Consider the following 13,188-nt stretch of genomic DNA (forward strand, 5'->3'; position numbering starts at 1 on the left):
TGAGGATAAGGAGAGACAGAGAAAGAGGGGTAAAAGAGTAAAAGAGAGAAAGACATTGGCAAGGTTGCATTGACTCTGATAAAACCTGAAATACTGCACTGCAAATAAGGCAGCATCTGCATCATAGCAACAATATTATTATTATTTATTCTTATAATCATATGATTGTAAAGTAGAGGCAACCAGTGACTGCCTATTCCTGCCTATTCCTGGAACTAAATTTACAAGGTTTATTATGGTTTACTCTTTACATTAAGATCACATTTGTAAATGGTTTATACATGGTTTATAACTAGTTAATAAATCACTTAGAACCAGTTTATTATTCAATTATAAACCATTTACAAACAGTCATTAGTCTAGATTGCAATTATTTACACTTTTATGATGATTGAAAACATTCAGAAAATTGATTAATTAACAACAACAATAATATATGATGATAATTGTCTAATACTGTAATAATATGTCTCAATAGTCCAATAAGTGCCCTACGTTGTTTAAATGGTACAGCGGTATAATGAAAGAGATATAATACACAGGCAACGCTGTGATAAGAATCATAGTCTGAAGCAATGATGGTCAAAGTCTGTAGGTTTTTATTTAATGGCTGCTACTGGGACACAGCATACAGATCACTCAGTATGTTACAGCAGGTTCTCTGGTTACAAGTAGCTTGACTGGTATTTAAACCATGTATATGGCAGTAGTGCTATTTTGAAAAATAAGAAAAATAACCCCTATTTTGAAGGACTATATCACAAACCAGGAAGTGCATTTGACATTCATATTATGCCGTCTCATGCTGCTATCTTTATCTTTAAGTATTTGGTCAAAACTATCAAATCATATATAACATTTACAAACGATCAGTAGGCTATGGCCAGCTGCTGCCTCAAAAAGAGGAGAAAGATGTAACTCACATAGCGATAGCAACAACTCAAACTGGATGCTACTATCTCCACAAGCTAGCTAGCTAGATAGCAATATGTGAAACGGTCTGGTAACAAGTCGGCAGCCAATCAAAATGCTTGGACTTTTATTTTGAAACACGGAAATACATTTCGACAATTAAATTGATTAATTATTGATCTAAAATGCTTTCAGGAAATGAACAGGAGCAAGACTGACATAGTCCTAATAAACACAGACAGTTCAAATTACCAGTCTGATTTCATTAAGTGCTTCAACTTCAAAATAATTAACTTATTGTTCCTTATTCAAATCACTGGCAGAAAGCTCTGAACAAATCACAACAGACGTTATCATAACAGTGTTACAGAACACATCGTAGTCATTAGGCCTATTACATCAGAAACAAATTATTGGAATATTTGCATTAAGCTAAATCAAATTCTCAGCGCACACAATTCACAATAACTCGCTTGATGAGCTCACCTAATGAATGAGATGGGTGAGCCTGTCTCTCACTACACAGTTTCTCGATTCTTGGCGTGATGAATAACAGGCAGACTCTAAGATCGTTCTCCACATGCAAACGAGCCCTGTACTTAGTCTTCATTGCAATCAGAGTGGAGAAGGATGACTCACAGAGGGAAGAGGAAGGAAAGGGGGGCGACAACCACATGGCCTCTGCAGTGAGGTCAGGATACTCACGTGAGAAGGAGGGCCAAAAGTCTGAATGACGCACCTGCTGGAATCGGGCCTTCAAATGTCCTATCACAGGATAAGTCCAACAGCTCCTCTTCTGCCTTTACCAGGAAGGCCACTTGTTGTTGCAGCTGGGGCAAAGGGATCCTGCACGCAGTCCCCAGGCATCGGTGTTGAGTATGAGTATGAGCTGAAGTGCGCGCTCAGCGCAGTGAGGTGAGAGGTAGCTTACCTCTTTCACTATAGCCACAGACAGGTTGTTTGTGTGGAGAAACTCTGTTTGTCTTTGCTGACTTCAAGGACAGATGCACAGCCTCCTTGGATAGAGATGGAGGCTGTTGAGCAAGTTCAATACAAAAGAAATGCCGATGTTGGGTTTGTCCTCTGTCAAAAACATTGACATCTCACTGCATAGCTCAAACACCTGGTGCAAAACGTTCCCACAGAGAGCCTTGGCACTTCTGAGTGACATAGCAATGTGTCATGCTGGGCAAACATGACTGCAGTGCCCTTGACTTCACACAATTAACTGCAGTCCACAACTGTGTTCAAAACAGAGTGAAGGTTTGGTTCCATACCTTTGGATGGGAGCGCCTGCCGATTGCAGCATACAGTGCGTAGCCATAACCTTCGGCTTGACGGCCTTTATCCGTGGGGTTATCCGTGCAATAACCCCACTCTTTCGGCACGCCATCGCCGCCAGCACCATCTGTAACAGCCAATCAGCTCAATCCCGCTTCAGTCATGAAAGCAACCAGGAGTCTGAATATTTCCTCACCCGTTGTCCTCCCAGGCACCTCCTTGCAGAAAACGGGCGGCTGTGGCGCAGGAGGTAGAGCCGGCGTTTAATGATCGCAAGGTCTGTAGATTGGTTGGTTCGAACTCCGGTTGGTCACATGTCGAGGTGTCCTTGGGCAAGACACTGAACCCCAAATTGCTCCCCATGAGTGGGCAGGCGTCTTGCATGGTAGCTTGCCGCCATCGGTGTGTGAATGGGTGAATGAGAGGCCATTGTAAAGCTCTTTGGAATAAGGCGCTATATAAGTCAGTCCATTTACCATTTACCAAGAGTCCTCCAAAATGTTCCCATGGATAACAAAGCAAAACAATCAACTGAGCCCCACTGGCAATGTCTGTTGATTCGTCCGACTGAATAGAAAAGTGTTCACAGGAACGCATTCTATCCAGTAGCTGTGACTGAATGTTAATCGATAGTTCTTCAATTCTCCTCCTCAAGGTGTCATTTGAGGTACAGCTTTCAGTTTATTAGCTACCTCTGTCCCAAGCATAACTTCACACATCCGCCGCTAGAAGTATGACTTTCTCTCCAATTGTGTGTGGCTTCTTATTTTTAGCAATCAGTCGAGCCACCAAATAAGAAGACTTTCTCTGAAGTTGTGGGTCATTTTTGTGTCCTGTCGCTGTTCTCAATAAACCAAACTCGATATATAACTGTCATCATATTTTCTCAATGTAGCTAGTTTGGGCTTAGTATCTCTTGACGATGTGGACTGACTCAAATATTTCTCCATGCTCACCAGCTATCTAGCTGGCTATTACTAGGACAGCCATACCCACTCTTAGCGCCGCCTCGTGGATCAAATGATCATAGTCTTTAGAATGTGAATGGTTATTTCTGCAGCCAGATAGCTAGCGCTTAGATAACTAGCAGTGGTAGCAATTACCTTTGAGTAGTGATATTATATTTTAGCCATTTCACTAGATTTCCTCTTGCTTATCTTTTGCTCACTTTTGTTTTGAGAACTTTTGAGTCTAAAAAACTGGAAGATACGGGTGAATGAATGGTCTTTATTGGGTGATAGCCGAAATAAACACTTCAAATATTACGTTGGTATCGTCATTACATGAAAAAACACATTTCTCCTATGACAACCTATGTTTTTTTCCACTGTGCTGTACTTTGGGAGATCTTCACATTGTACTGTATGTAAAGATGTGTCGAATTGGTTTGGTGCCGCCGAATCATCCCCACAATTCAGGAAATAACTTCACCAAATGTGCAACCACTGTGCAACCATTGCAAATAATTGTGCATGATTTCATCATTTCATTAGATAAAGCATTTATAAGTACATTTATAAAGCATTAATAACTGGCTCCTAATTGTAAGCTCCCTATTTGGCAAGCACCAAGTGAATATTAAACAATCTAAACATATGAGTTATAACTGTTTGTAAATTGTTTATACTTTAATAATAAACCTGGCTAAAAGTGATTTATTAACTATTATTAAACTATTATAATAAAACATTTATAAACCCTTTACAAATGTGACCTTCATGGAAAGTGTTACTGGATTATGGGATTCGGAATGAAGGATATGGCTATGGTACATACATTTGTTTATTTGTTTGTTTTTAAGAACAAAAATATGACATTATCACATCTTTCTCAGCCAGTAAGAATCTAAATCTGGAACCAAAGCATCATATTGGCACTGAATGTGTGTGAGTGATGAGGCGCCACATTTTAACTGGTCTGTTCTGTTCATTTATGATTTATAACAGCCACGAATACATTAGCATAATGTTTGTTTCACACATGCACACACTTCCATCATCTCAACACTCACTGTCAGATTGCATGTGTCATGCATGCGTGTGTCTTGTCTATGTGGAGGGGATTAATCAACATCACTGAATGCAAATGGAATCTACTGAAGCGATATTTACACTCTTTGTTATGTACTACTGCTCAGACACACACAAACACACACACACACACACACACACACACACCTGCTATTCTACAATGTTGCTATTCATACAGGTGAGTGTGTTTAACTCGTTGCTTGGGGAAATACACATGATAATTGACAAGATATAACATATAGTCGGCATCTGAGTGCTTACTATGGAAGCAGGTTCAATGCAAATTGGGCCAAACATATTAGTTGACAAGGCAAATGACATGACATCACATTCACATGACATGCTCCATCTCGGCAGTGAGTTAGAAGGCTGTGATTCCAAAGCCCTGACCAGAGAGTGAGACTGAGTGAGTGTACAGTACAGCACAGGCAGCACTTACGCATAGGCTTACTATCTAGACAGACTGTTATGACAGCTGATGGAAGAGTTAGAGCTAAGTTAGAGCTACAGTAGTTGAGACTCACCGATGCAGATCAAATCATAAAGATGAATGAACAGGAGTAAATGGTAAATGGACTGACTTAAATAGCGCCTTATTCCAAAGCGCTTTACAATGGCCTCCCATTTACCCATTCAAACACACATTCACACACCAATGGCGGCAAGCTACCACGCAAGGCGCAGGCCCGCTCATTGGGAGCAATTTGGGGTTCAGTGTCTTGCCCAAGGACACGTCGACAGCCGGTGTCGAACCGCCGATCTGCCGACCTTGCAATCATTAGACGCCAGCTCTACCTACTGCGCCACAGCCGGCCCACCAGGAGTTTGGTACAAGGAGACATGCTCTTGAGAAAGAAGCCCTCAGTCGGCGGTCACAGCAAGTGAGCAGCAGCCAATTAGGTAGTTTAAACAAAGATCTGGAGAAGGCAGCAAAAGGTTGTTTTACTCTCAATTAGAGTGATGGTTAAATCCGCCTCTCTCTCTCTCTCTCTCTCTCTCTCTCTCTCTCTCTCTCTCTCTCTCTCTCTCTCTCTCTCTCTCTCTCTCTCTCTCTCTCTCTCTCTCTCTCTCTCTCTCTCTCTCTCTCTCTCTCTCTCTCTCTCTCTCTCTCTCTCTCTCTCTCTCTCTCTCTCTCTCTCTCTCTCTCTCTCTCTCTCTCTCTCTCTCTCTCTCTCTCTAACTTTGACCTTCTGGTAATTGAGGGGTTGCAGCCAAGGACAGACAGAGTCCATCCATACATTGGATCCATTGGTTTTCAACCAAATGACAGTAGCCTACTATATATAACACAATTTGGAATAAGGCGCTATATAACTGCAGTCCATTTACAATTAATATAATGAGGACATTTCATCCAATGGTATGGATTAATTTAGGCCTAACGCTTTTCACAGTAAAGTGTGGGCAGTTTGAGTTTAATTTGTAGGGTGAATGAGTAAATGAGCACTCGGAAAAGTAATTAACAGGATGAGTTAGCTGCCTTCACTCTTGCCAAATAGCATACATTACTTCACCCATCAGTAACATTAACTTGTCATAACAAAGGTGTTGGAATTGGTGAGGGGAATTTGCATATCCACTGGAATTAGCCCAACAGCTAAGGAATGTGTGAATTAACATTTCAACCACCCCCCTGTCACTATTACCCATTTTAGATAGTGGTACATTGTGCTATTGGAGTGCTTCAGTCCCGCCTTTTAGTTCGTTCTGAAAGGGAACACTACAACTAGATGACTGCACCGTTTTCTGGAGGCTGTTGCTAACGGGACAGCTCAATCCAGTTGTAATTTACGCAGCCTGCAACTGTAACCGTGCCAAGTTTACACACTCACTGACGTTCTCATTATAATTAAGCTAGCTAGCTAGTTTGTATCACTATAGTGTCTCAGGGGAGGGGGGGGGGCAGTGCAGTAACATGGTACATTTAAATAGTGCACAACCACCAGTTATTGATCAGGTCGTAGTATTTACATGTATGCATGTGCAATTTGACTATTGTACCAGAAAATTAAGATCCCAACACTCCAAGGGAGAACAGAGTAGCTACGAGATCGCTGATGCAGGTTTAAACAAGGCTTAACAGCACCATGAAATCACGACACTCCCGGCTTCTCTCTGCACCAAAACGTTATTACAACCATCAAATGAAAGAGGCTCATGAGGTGTTCAATTTGTCCTGAGAGATGCCTGGCTAACTTGGAGTCTCTCAACTGCAGCCTCTAGACTGCAGTCTCTAGACAGTGCTGCACACACACGGGAGAGATACAGTACCGAGAGAGTTGCATCAGTCTATAAAATAACATCTGTGTAGATGCACCAATCTGATACTGACCATCTGTATCGGGCCGATTTTGGCTTAAAATCCAATCTGAGATATGGAATGCAATTTACCAACCCGTTGCTATGACGCAAACTGACGTAGAATATTGCCAACCAGGTGTGGCTGGAATTTATTCATGCTTTGACGGACACCAACGAAACTGGTTGTTGCAAAATTTGCAAGCGAGTGTTTCGAGGGATGGCTGTAGCATTTCCCATTTTCAAAAGAGCCTTTTATTGAATTATTATTATTATTCGGATTATGACATTAACAGGATGAGATATATTTTCTCTCACCAAATACCACCCATCAGTAACATGAACTTATCATAATGAAGGTGTTGGAGTTGGTGAGTGGGATTTGCACATTGGAATTAACAGTTAAGGAATGTGTGAATTAACATTTCAACTGCCCCCTCTTGCTATTAATAACCCCTATCAGACAGTGGGAAACTGCGCTACTGCTTCAGTCCCGCCTTTTAGTTCTGTCTGGAAGGGAACGCTACAGCTTTTAACGGCGGCAACTAAACCTACTCTAGCTAATTAAGCCAGCTACCTAGTTTGCAAAATGTTTAATTTGGTTTTGACAAAGAAAGATACCAATAGTTGGTTGAGATGGTAGACTCAGAGAGAGGTACGACATGGGCTAGGGTGGAGGTGGAGACAGACTCAGATAGAGGTACGACATGGGCTAGGGTGGAGGTGGAGACAGACTCAGATAGAGGTACGACATGGGCTAGGGTGGAGGTGGAGACAGACTCAGAGAGAGGTACGACATGGGCTAGGGTGGAGGTGGAGACAGACTCAGATAGAGGTACGACATGGGCTAGGGTGGAGGTGGAGACAGACTCAGATAGAGGTACGACATGGGCTAGGGTGGAGGTGGAGACAGACTCAGAGAGAGGTAGGACATGGGCTAGGGTGGAGGTGGAGACAGACTCAGAGAGAGGTACGACATGGGCTAGGGTGGAGGTGGAGACAGACTCAGATAGAGGTACGACATGGGCTAGGGTGGAGGTGGAGATAGACACAGATAGAGGTACGACATGGGCTAGGGTGGAGGTGGAGACAGACTCAGAGAGAGGTACGACATGGGCTAGGGTGGAGGTGGAGACAGACTCAGATAGAGGTACGACATGGGCTAGGGTGGAGGTGGAGACAGACTCAGATAGAGGTACGACATGGGCTAGGGTGGAGGTGGAGACAGACTCAGATAGAGGTACGACATGGGCTAGGGTGGAGGTGGAGACAGACTCAGAGAGAGGTACGACATGGGCTAGGGTGGAGGTGGAGACAGACTCAGATAGAGGTACGACATGGGCTAGGGTGGAGGTGGAGACAGACTCAGATAGAGGTACGACATGGGCTAGGGTGGAGGTGGAGACAGACTCAGATAGAGGTAGGACATGGGCTAGGGTGGAGGTGGAGACAGACTCAGATAGAGGTACGACATGGGCTAGGGTGGAGGTGGAGACAGACTCAGATAGAGGTACGACATGGGCTAGGGTGGAGGTGGAGACAGACTCAGATAGAGGTACGACATGGGCTAGGGTGGAGGTGGAGACAGACTCAGATAGAGGTAGGACATGGGCTAGGGTGGAGGTGGAGACAGACTCAGAGAGAGGTACGACATGGGCTAGGGTGGAGGTGGAGACAGACTCAGATAGAGGTACGACATGGGCTAGGGTGGAGGTGGAGACAGACTCAGAGAGAGGTACGACATGGGCTAGGGTGGAGGTGGAGACAGACTCAGATAGAGGTACGACATGGGCTAGGGTGGAGGTGGAGACAGACTCAGATAGAGGTACGACATGGGCTAGGGTGGAGGTGGAGACAGACTCAGAGAGAGGTAGGACATGGGCTAGGGTGGAGGTGGAGACAGACTCAGAGAGAGGTACGACATGGGCTAGGGTGGAGGTGGAGACAGACTCAGATAGAGGTACGACATGGGCTAGGGTGGAGGTGGAGATAGACACAGATAGAGGTACGACATGGGCTAGGGTGGAGGTGGAGACAGACTCAGAGAGAGGTACGACATGGGCTAGGGTGGAGGTGGAGACAGACTCAGATAGAGGTACGACATGGGCTAGGGTGGAGGTGGAGACAGACTCAGATAGAGGTACGACATGGGCTAGGGTGGAGGTGGAGACAGACTCAGATAGAGGTACGACATGGGCTAGGGTGGAGGTGGAGACAGACTCAGAGAGAGGTACGACATGGGCTAGGGTGGAGGTGGAGACAGACTCAGATAGAGGTACGACATGGGCTAGGGTGGAGGTGGAGACAGACTCAGATAGAGGTACGACATGGGCTAGGGTGGAGGTGGAGACAGACTCAGATAGAGGTAGGACATGGGCTAGGGTGGAGGTGGAGACAGACTCAGATAGAGGTACGACATGGGCTAGGGTGGAGGTGGAGACAGACTCAGATAGAGGTACGACATGGGCTAGGGTGGAGGTGGAGACAGACTCAGATAGAGGTACGACATGGGCTAGGGTGGAGGTGGAGACAGACTCAGATAGAGGTAGGACATGGGCTAGGGTGGAGGTGGAGACAGACTCAGAGAGAGGTACGACATGGGCTAGGGTGGAGGTGGAGACAGACTCAGAGAGAGGTACGACATGGGCTAGGGTGGAGGTGGAGACAGACTCAGATAGAGGTACGACATGGGCTAGGGTGGAGGTGGAGACAGACTCAGATAGAGGTACGACATGGGCTAGGGTGGAGGTGGAGACAGACTCAGAGAGAGGTACGACATGGGCTAGGGTGGAGGTGGAGACAGACTCAGATGGAGGTACGACATGGGCTAGGGTGGAGGTGGAGACAGACTCAGAGAGAGGTACGACATGGGCTAGGGTGGAGGTGGAGATAGACTCAGAGAGAGGTACGACATCGGCTAGGGTGGAGGTGGAGACAGACTCAGATAGAGGTACGACATGGGCTAGGGTGGAGGTGGAGACAGACTCAGATAGAGGTACGACATGGGCTAGGGTGGAGGTGGAGACAGACTCAGATAGAGGTACGACATGGGCTAGGGTGGAGGTGGAGACAGACTCAGATAGAGGTACGACATGGGCTAGGGTGGAGGTGGAGATAGACACAGATAGAGGTACGACATGGGCTAGGGTGGAGGTGGAGATAGACTCAGAGAGAGGTACGACATGGGCTAGGGTGGAGGTGGAGACAGACTCAGGTAGAGGTACGACATGGGCTAGGGTGGAGGTGGAGACAGACTCAGATAGAGGTACGACATGGGCTAGGGTGGAGGTGGAGACAGACTCAGATAGAGGTATGACATGGGCTAGGGTGGAGGTGGAGACAGACTCAGATAGAGGTACGACATGGGCTAGGGTGGAGGTGGAGACAGACTCAGATAGAGGTACGACATGGGCTAGGGTGGAGGTGGAGCCTCACCTAAATACCCAAGTTCGGTTATTGGATCGGTACTCAGTATCTGCCAATACTCAAAGTTCAGTACTCCAAATCGGTATCAGCAATTAAAAAGTGGTATCGGTGTATCCCTAGTGTAGATGATGATCTCGATTGAGGATGCTTTTTATTCTAGGACTAGGCTTATCCGTGTCTGGGAAAACAGCCCTTTCCGTATTAAAGGGTAAGATACATGGGTCACGTCGCTGTAACTTTCTCTAGCCTTTTATTAGATTAGATTTACATTAGATTCAACTTCATTGTCATTGCAGAGTACAAGTACCAGACAACGAAATGCAATTAAGCATCTAACCAGAAGTGCAAAGAGTGATATAATTAAGCAATATCACACAAGAGGGAATGCTTTTATACTGAATCTCAGCACGGCTGTGATTCAGTCATAGGTATGAGGCCGCAGGCCGAGTACGAAGACGATCACAGCCGTGCTGATATTCAGTATAACAGCACAACCTTGAGTGTGATAATGCTTTTATACAACAGTTCTACAAGCGCCATTTATTAGTTAACAGTAATAAGCGATAACAGATTGTGATTTGTTTGTTTATTTTAATCATTTATTTGGCTCCAACAACACAAATAGTTCCGCAACAGAACTTGCTCTTGAACTGGACTGTTCCCAGGCAACCTGAACACAAACACAGATTGCTACGTTCTTTAATTTAGCTCGGTCTTCTCAACGGACTGAATGTCGATGTTTATATTTTCCAAACATAGCCAAGTCTGAAAGCAGTTCAAGGCCCATGTTGTTTGCTTTACAGTGTTAGCTTCATTATAGCTCTTCTCTAATTTGTCGGCTGGTGTCATATCAGCACACATGGAGGTTTGAACTGAAGTATCAAGGATTTAATTCCCTTCGACGAGGATTCATAATTTAACTCGAATGTTATTTGTGGAAATATATCCATATTTTTTGTTTGTTACAATCTGATAGATAACGACTGCCTAATTAACAGTAATTGAATAGAACACATGTGCGGCGGAGTGATACATAGTCCCAGTGCTGTTATACTCAGCACTCATGGAATGCCTCTTGTCCAATCAAATTACTTGGTCGGGAGTAACTGTTGTATAAAAAAATAATTTCTTCTAAATATGTCATCAGGAACAGGAAGGCCAAGACCAAGCCCAAGAGGTGGAACAAAATGTAGCTGTGCCCATGTCTGACAAACTCCCAGGAAAATCTGTCATCGTAACTCATAATAAAAGTCTCTTTGTGGGTTAGGTTTAAGCGCTTTGAGTTGCATTTCATGTACGAAAGGCGCTATATAAATAAAGCTTTACTTACTTACTAGGTCATTAAGGTGATTGGTGAGGAAATTGAGATCACCTGCATGCAGCAGTCAGGTGATAAGAATGTTTTTATCTGGCCATCAAAACCAGACATTACATTCAGTATTACAAAGGAGATATACAAGCCACAATTAGTGAGCCAGAGCCCCTCAACACCCGCTCCGCCAAACTGTGCTGCAAAGACTGGGACACTTTCATGACCCACTGAGAACACAAGCTAACATTGGCAATGATTAATGATTCATATATATTTTTTAATCAAGTTCATTTTAAGAACAATGAAATGTGTTATTTTGTTATTTGCTATTCAAAATGTTTGTTTGTTATTGATGTTAGTTTATGATATGAAATGTAAGGCATTCTTTTTAATAATAAAAAATCAAGTTCACTTTAAGAACTTACGTGTGTGTGTGTGTGTGTGTGTGTGTGTGTGTGTGTGTGTGTGTGTGTGTGTGTGTGTGTGTGCGCGTGTGTGTGTGCGTGCGTGCGTGCGTGTGTGTGTGTGTGTGTGTGTGAGTGTGCTAGTGCTTAAACTACAGTATACCGGACCAATGGTGGTGCAATTACTAATTTGGTACACCCACCATGGTCATTCGGTACAACAAGTATAATACATTGTGATTATTTTGTTGTTTAATATTACATCAGTAAACATTTTCAGTGATTTTCATTTCACTACATCAACTTTTGGTTAAAGGTATACAAAATGAAGAGCCATCCGGGGAAAAGCTCAACATTATGATAACCATGGTACTATAATAAAACATGTGTGCAGTGGTATACATTAAAGGCAAACTAAATATTAATATTTAACCAGTTGTATTAATAATAATGCACAGAAGGTACATTATTTCTTAAATGTTTATGGTTGCACCGAATGACTTTGATCTCCCTCAAGCCTCAGATACACAGAGAGAACTGCTGAATGGGCCTGTCACTTGTGAGGAAATCATAAAGGCTATTAATGATCTACAGAATAACAAGGCCCCAGGACCTGATGGTCTGACTCCCGAATTCTATAAAGCTTTCCAGGGCCTGCTGATCGATCCTCTTCTCAATATGTTGTCCTTTTCTTTTGAATCTGGGGGTCTACCCGACAGTAGAGGGCATCTGAGGGCAAGCCCGCAGATGATTGCGCCTCCTATAGGGGAATTGCTTTGCTGGATGTGGACCAATAACTACTTTCTAAAATACTGGCCAATAAAACTGGTTTTATTTCAGGTCGTAATTCATGCAATCATTTGAGGAGACAAAGGACTCAACCTCATACAGTATTCCACAAAGTTGAAAGGCAAATCTCTAGTGATTTCCCTCGTTGCGGAGAAGACCGTTGATAGGATTGAGTGGCCTTACCTGCTGGGTGTCCTTTCAAAATGTAATCTAGGAGACAACTTTATTAAATGTATATCTCTTCTATATGCTGCGTTCATGGTTGGGCGTGGCTCCAGACAGGGTTGTCCGATCTCACCCCTTCTGTTTGCCCTTGCCATAGAGCCCTTGGTGAAGGCCATTAGGGATGATTCATTAGTGGCAGGCATAGTGGTGGGTCCTGTGCACCACAAGATCTCGCTTTACGCAGACGATATCTTGCTTTATCTCAGCAGTCCTGAGGTTTCTATTGCGAGAGAAGTTGAAATTATTAGATCCTTTGGCCAATTCTCAGGGTACAAGATTAATTACTCTAAATCTGAAGCAATGCCCCTATCCCCTAATATGTCCTGGTCACCAACTTACTCTGCCCCCTTTGGCTGGTCCCCGTCAGGTTTTGTTTACTTGGGTATACATATCACTCCTCCCTCCATGGCCTGTACAAAGCTAATTTTGTGCCCCTAACTTGGCTCGCTGGACAGCCTTGCCACTGTCTCTCCTAGGAAGAGTGAACCCTTTTAAGATGATTATACTTCCA

The 13,188-nt window shown here is 44.3% G+C and overlaps 1 protein-coding gene across 1 annotated transcript in view; it reads right to left on the minus strand.

Moving 5' to 3' along the window:
* The window catches only part of grik4 (glutamate receptor, ionotropic, kainate 4), a gene marked incomplete at both ends in the record, with an annotated part of 174,973 nt that overhangs the window by 134,564 nt on the left and 27,221 nt on the right, over window positions 1–13,188 (minus strand). The gene's annotated exons all lie outside the window — the stretch shown is intronic.

Source organism: Nansenia antarctica (genome assembly GCF_963989245.1).
Source record: "Nansenia antarctica genome assembly, chromosome: 19".
In the NCBI taxonomy this organism is placed as follows: domain Eukaryota; kingdom Metazoa; phylum Chordata; class Actinopteri; order Argentiniformes; family Microstomatidae; genus Nansenia; species Nansenia antarctica.